Source organism: Pseudorca crassidens, unplaced genomic scaffold (assembly GCF_039906515.1).
Source record: "Pseudorca crassidens isolate mPseCra1 unplaced genomic scaffold, mPseCra1.hap1 Scaffold_72, whole genome shotgun sequence".
Lineage (NCBI taxonomy): Eukaryota > Metazoa > Chordata > Mammalia > Artiodactyla > Delphinidae > Pseudorca > Pseudorca crassidens.
The window spans coordinates 980,001-985,529 of NW_027136324.1; positions in this window are offsets into that span (position 1 = coordinate 980,001).

The following is a 5,529-nucleotide window of genomic DNA, read 5'->3' on the forward strand; positions in this document are numbered from 1 at the left end:
CCCCAGTCCCCAGTGCCCCGTCCGCGGCCGTCGCTGAGCGGTGAAATGCGCACCAGGAGGATCGGGTTCGTCATCGTGTCCCCGCCGCCCTGCTGCTCCCGATCCCGATCCCGATGCGGCCCGCTCACTCGACTGCCCGTTGTCGGGCGCCACCTGCCGGTCGGTCGCTTTTTATACGGGCCAAAGAGGTCGACCAGATGGCTGGGCCGGCCTAGGTGGGCGGGGCCAACCTCTGAGTGACGGAGGTATTCGAGTGGGAGCAAGGAGGGCAGGGGATTCTAGATCGTGGGCCGGAGGCCAGGGAGGGGGGCGAGGGATGGTAGCCACTCTAGTCTATTTTTGTTCTTTTTTAATGAACGCTTTTAAAATTGATTGATTGATTGATTGATTGATTGATTGATTGATTGATTGATTCACTCACTCACTCACTCACTCACTCACTCCATTCATTCATTCATTCATTCAATTCCGTGCAGTGGAAGGATGGAGACCTAACCTAACCACTAGACCGCCAGGGAAGCCCTTAGCCACGCTAGCCCTCATCCATGTTTTTCAGGATCATTGAGAATCATTCATCTGACGGGATGGACTGGAGAGATCTTGTCCACGCATACAGGAGAGATCCATTGGAGGTTCCAGAACTTGGGTCTCTTGGCAAGGGCGTATCATGTTTAACATGGAAAGGACTATGCCAACGGTGGTCTCAGAATGAATGGAGTGTGCAAAGAGGTAGAAAGAGAGGTTCCCGACTTGGGGGGGGGGGTGCGGGGAGGGGGGAAAGCCCCAACCACGTCGCCTCGTCCTCCATCCATCCCGATCAGGGTCACGGGCAGAACACAAGGGGCGGCTTCCCTCACTGGGGGCCCCGAACTTAGAAAACTCTCATCTCTGCAAAAAGACAAGCAGTGCTGGCTGGGGCTGGCACATTCTCTTCTTCTCATGGGACTGATGTTGATCTCCATAGCTCAGAAAACACGTGCGAACACTCAGAAGATACCCAAGCACTGTGTCCTTCCTTTACCTGGCTCCCTGTCGCTCACTCTCCGCCTCTGTCTCTGTCTCTGCCACTCGCTGTCTCTTTCTTTCTCCCGGTCTCTCTCTCTCTCTCTCTCTCTCTCTCTCTCTCTCTCTCTCTCTCTCTCTCTCTCTCTCTCGCTCTCGCTCTCGCTCTCGCTCTCGCTCTCGCTCTCTTGCTCTCTCTCTCTCTCTCTCTCTCTCTCTCTCTCTCGCGCTCTCTCTCTCTCTCTCTCTCTCTCGCGCTCGCTCTCGCTCTCGCGCTCGCTCTCTCGCGCTCGCGCTCGCTCTCGCGCTCTCCCCCACCCCTGCTCTTCCTCCCCCACTTTATCCCTTTCTTCCCGCCTCCTCTCTTTCTTTCTCTCTGTCTCCCTCTCTGTCTCTCTGTCTCTCTTCTCTCTCTGTCTCTGTCTCTCTGTCTCTGTCTCTCTCCACCCCCCCCGTCTCTCCCTCCCTGTCCCTCCCTGTCTCTCCCTCCCTGTCTCTCCCTCCCTGTCTCTCCCTCCCTCCCTCCCTCCCTCTCTCTTTTTCCTCTCTCTCCCTCTCCTGGCCTCTCCTCCACTTTCTCCCTTCCTCGTTTTCTGTCTCCCTCTCCCTCACCCATCCCCACTCCCCCCCATCCCCGGTCATGGGGCATCCTCATTTTCCATGAGAACTCATGGATTTGGAAGGGATGTTGGACTGATGTTCGCGTGCTACCGGATCCCACTCCCACAGGGATAGCTGCTGCACTGCCTTTGGCAGGCCATGGTGGGTGGGGGTGGTGTCTCTTCTTCTGTATCGGTAGAAATGATTTGAAGAGGAGGCAGGATGGGCATAGGTCCACTGCCTCACACCAAGGCCCTTTGGGAGCATTTCAGTGAATCGGGACAGAACATGTTTCTCCGTGCGGGGAGGGAACCGGAATAGGGCACCCCGAAATGGACCGCTTTGGCACACAGATGAGTTCGAATTGAAGGCGCTTCAGAAACGACGGGTGGGCGACGAGGACGCTCTGCCGCTCTGCCTCTCCCTCTTCTTCCTGACCTGAAAGGAGGACCAAGATCTTCCTCGAGAAGAAGCTCAAGCTCAGAGCCCGCCCTTTCGAGTGACTCCTGGCTTGGGCTTCTCCTGCGTGGGGGTCACGGTGCACGCGTTCCTCAGCCGTGGGTCGCTCTCTTCTCGAGCTGTCTTTTGGGGACAGGGGCCTCTCAGGCAAGAACTCAGAAGGATCGTCGAGGGAACGTCGTTTTTCCTCTCCCACGACTGATGAATGCAGACAGACACACAGGAATCTCGCCCCCCGCTTCCACCCCCGCCCCCCACCCCCCACCCCAAGTGAGAGGAGTCGCCGGACATCCTTGGGGTCACACACAGCCAGCCTCCGTGGCTCTTCTATGTTGCCAGGCTCCCTGGCCTTCACTGCCCCCGCACACCCCCCGTGAAGTTGCATCATCGTTCATAGTGTAAATGCTGTGAGAAGATAAGCTTTTCAAAATAAAATTCTCCCTGTCTTTCCTTCCCAAGAACACCATGAACACCTACTGTCATGTGCAGTGCTTATGGACCCACCTGGAGCAGAGGACCCTCTCCGACAGACACCCTCCCCACCCCACCCCACCCCACCCCACCCCACCCCCAGGAACTCACTTGCTCCGAGTCATCGAGGAGAGGGTGTCTGGTTCCGTGTCTTAAATGGGTGGGCCAATGACACGTCATCTCCTAGTAAGCCATCGGGTTCACCGGTTCGGGTTCGGGTTCGGTGGCATGAAGTACATTTACGTCCTCCTTGAGTTTGACTTTGAAAGTCTTGGGGCCCTGAGTAGGCCGCCCCCAAACGTGCCTCCGTGGCATAGAGAAGTTTTGGAATTAGACTGACAACACCACGAGAGGGACGCTCTGACTCTCTTTTACTTCTCCCCTCTGAAATCAGGAAGAAAATCTCTCACGTGAAAGGGGAGGGGGGCGGGAGGTGTAGACACCATGACGAACTGAACCGCCCTCATGTCTCATGAAATGTTCACGAATCATCTAAGTAGGACTGCTCCTAACGAATAGAGGGCATAGATGTTAACGAGATAAGAATGTTTAAGGGGAACTCTCCCCCCAATGATTGTTTTCCATAGGCCGACTTCAAGACTTTCCAACATCTCTGGTCATCTCTAGGCTTAGAGGTTGGCTAAGTGCCATTGGCAGGGTGAAATCTCAGCGAGTGTCTACATCACCTCCACATAAGATAAAATACTGAAATGTTCATGGCTCCACAAGTCTAAGGGTCTCCCTGCTTTGGACCTCTTACGGAGGAGAGACTGAGCATGTTTGGTTCCATGCCTAGATAGATCTTGTGCTTTAGGGAAAGAGTGTACTCGGTAGGAGCCTAGACTTCTACAAAGTATTCCATATTCACACTGTTCACTGTGGTTGGCTTCCTTACTTTCACTGACTGACTGAAGAAAAAAAAAAAAAAAAAACAGACAGTGTCCAAGGACGAGGCATTCCAAAGAAGGAACGGAACGTGTGTGGTCCAAGCTACCTGATGTCGCCATCCTCATGGTAGGAAGAGGACTTTTTTGGGGGAGTGGGGAGGCAAAGTAGAAGATATGCAGATAATGTTTGGGGGAAGGAGAAAGAGATTTTAGTCCTAAAGGTGGTCACTTCTCAATGGAAAAGAAAGAAAACGAGGGACAGGCTAAAAATGGGCACAGACGATTGGAAAAGGTGTGTGAAGAAAATGGTCTTTGGAAAGGAATCGGATCCGTGGTCAGGACTGACTGGATAAGATGAGGATGGATTCAAAGACAGAAATGAGTTTTCGTATCAACGTGAAACAAGTGCAAAAATAGAATTTAGTTGTCTCTCTATGTTAAAAGGACAAGGTTTGGGTTTGGGTTTAGGGTTTGGGTTTTTCTTTCATCAGTCTGCTCTGTCCATCATGAGAGATTAGATTAGATTAGGAAAGGTTTCTTCCTTTATCTTTAAGGAGAGAAGGAAGGAAAGAAAGAAAGAGAGAGAGAGAGAGAGAGAGAGAGAGAGAGAAGGAAGGAAGGAAGGAAGGAAGGAAGGAAGGAAGGAAGAAAGGAAGGAAGGAAGGAAGGAAGGAAGGAAGGAAGGAAGGAAGGAAGGAAGGAAGGAAGGAAGGAAGGAAGGAAAAGGAAGCAAGAAAGAAAAGCTTATGCCTTGTCAAAAGTCATCACTTATTTTCTAGGTTGCCGTTATCAGGTCTCGGAGGACTCACATCAGCTTAGTCCTCTCGAGATTCAAAGAACCAGGTGTGGCTCGGAACTGAAGAAGAAGCTTCTCTCTCTGCCTAGCAAGTCTCTCCTTGGGATGTCGGTGACCTGGCTAGCGAAGCACTGTTTCACAGTGACCTATATCCGATTAAGTGCTTTACAACCTTTTGGATATTTTGGACACACTTGCCCCCCGGTTGAAGGACAGGTGAAGTCCTTTGGACTTAGAACGCACTTTGAGTTAGGATGCAGGAGGAGAGGGCCCTCGAAATAGCCCAAAAATGTGTTCTCTCTCCTGAGAAACGAGAGAGATGAAACTGAGTACGTTTCTTGGAGAGCTTCGATGACACGGGAAGCGTCGTCAAAGAGGAAGGAACAACGTGAAGTCTACTTTGGCTTGTGTCTGTACACCGATGTGTTCTAACTGTTCCAGACATGATGGGATGTTTCTTCCTGGAAGTCTTCTCTGCCCTGGCATAAAGGGTTGTCTGTCGTCGTCAAAATGGAGGCTCACACGAAAGGGACGGAACCCAGTATCAGGGAGGTGTTCTAACCGACGTTCACGCCAAGGCAGCAACAACAGCCTGTTGAAAGGTGGTGGGGGTGGCGGGGCACACGTGGATCGAGTCCATTCTGTCCTGTCAACAGCCGGTCGGGGCTATGGCAGACGGGAGACGGCGGCCCGGCCGGTTGGTTACTCCCTGGCCAACCTCCCCCCTCCCCCACCCCCACACTCCACCTTGCATTCCTTCACCCACCCATGGTGCCTTGAAGATGACCCCAATTGTACATAGACATTGGCGGGAAGATTTCTACAGTCTACCGGCAACGTCTGACCTGTCATGCTTGTAACCCTGGGGGGGGGGGGGGGTGGGGGGTGGGAACTATTTTTCTCTCTGGAAAGAAAACCTCCTCTCTCTGGACCCTCTGAACCCCAGCCACTGGACTTCATTCCACTGCCACTTAGTAGGGGTCATCCAAACATTCTTGTGGCCGTAGGTATGTCTTCCGTGTGGGTTGAAGTCTTCCCTCACTCACTGCAAGCCTGATGTCCTCACCGTGGCACAGAGACTGTTAAAAAAACAAAATGTGTTTGCCACTTGGGGTCTACCTTCCACAGCCTCCCCTGTGATCAGATCACGGCACCCGCTTCGCTGGGCAAATCCTACAATCCTTCACAGAAGCTCTTGCAAACTTTTTGGAACCGTCACTCGTCCAGTCACGCTCGATCATCAGGCAAGGTCGGCAGAACCGATGGAAAGACTGGACTCCAAGTAGAACAAGGATGACTTACACGGGATTGAAT